Raw genomic sequence first — 1,218 nt, 5'->3', positions numbered from 1 at the left:
CTGGTGATGGGAAACCCGCGGGGATTACAATTGAGATGGAAAAAAAAATGTACAAAATGATGTAAAAATAAACTTTTGTAATAAAAAAAAATCACTTTTAAAGTGTTTCACAAATACCCTCTTGTGGCCAGTTCAGAGATTCCACTACAGTTCCTAGACATAAAACAAAAGCAAAACGACTTAACAGGCAATAAGTTAATACATGCCTTCTTTGTGCTAGGCCCTGTGCTAGACAGAGGAAAACAATAAATTGCAAAGTTAAAATGCTGGGGTGTGTGAGGGGGGTACTGTTTGTGCTTTTTGTTTTGCTTATCAGATGATGAACCAGGTAAAAGAACACTATCTCAAAAGTATCGGGTTTGAAAATTATTATACTGACAGAAATTATGCCAGGCACCAAACCACAGATCCAGAAAGTTCAGAAAACCAAAGATAAGGAACATAGCCTAAAAGAAACTAGAGAGAAAGAAAGAAAGAAAAAAACTTACCTAGAAGGGAACAAAGATAAGAATTAGATCTGATTTGACTTCTTTGAAAACACACAAACTTGATTGAAGTAACAAGTGTTGAAAGGGGGGAAAAAATCCACCTGCCTAGAATTTTGGACTACAATTATCCTTCAACAGTGAAGGAAAAATGTTCTCAAAAAAAAAAAAAAAATCAAGAGACTGTGTTTAGTGTTATAAGAAACACCAAAACAGTCCTTTAGAGAGAATGAAAATAATATAGATCAGAAACTCAACCAGATAAACAGCAACATTCAAGTAGGCAAAAGTGAAGGCGATAATAAAAACTTTATTATTTTTTATTCTGAACTATCTAACAAATAACAGTTTGTTCAAGATGATCATAACAACAATGCATTGGACTGTGTGTGAGCCTGGGAAGGCAAAGACGTTCAGGAGGGAGAAATGCATTTCTGCTTCTTGTTTCACTTACCAGATAATAAACCAGGAGAGTGGTCACAGGACTGAGCACTGTCCTCATAGTTTGAGTTACTTAAAAACCAGAGCTAAAAACCAAAATAGAAATAGATAGCAATAGCAACAACATGAGGCAAAGTTATTAGAATTCACAAAATTATTTACAATAATTATTTACAATAATTCATCATTTATCGGTGCTATTCTTAAGCCCGGTTTCTAAATGCAGTCAATGTGGGGCCTTCCTGGTGGCACAAGGGGTTAAGTTTCAGCACTATCAAGCTCAATCCCCAGC

Source organism: Condylura cristata, unplaced genomic scaffold (genome assembly GCF_000260355.1).
Source record: "Condylura cristata isolate star-nosed mole 26May11 unplaced genomic scaffold, ConCri1.0 scaffold00021, whole genome shotgun sequence".
NCBI lineage: Eukaryota > Metazoa > Chordata > Mammalia > Eulipotyphla > Talpidae > Condylura > Condylura cristata.
Note: the sequence above shows the minus strand (reverse complement) of the source record.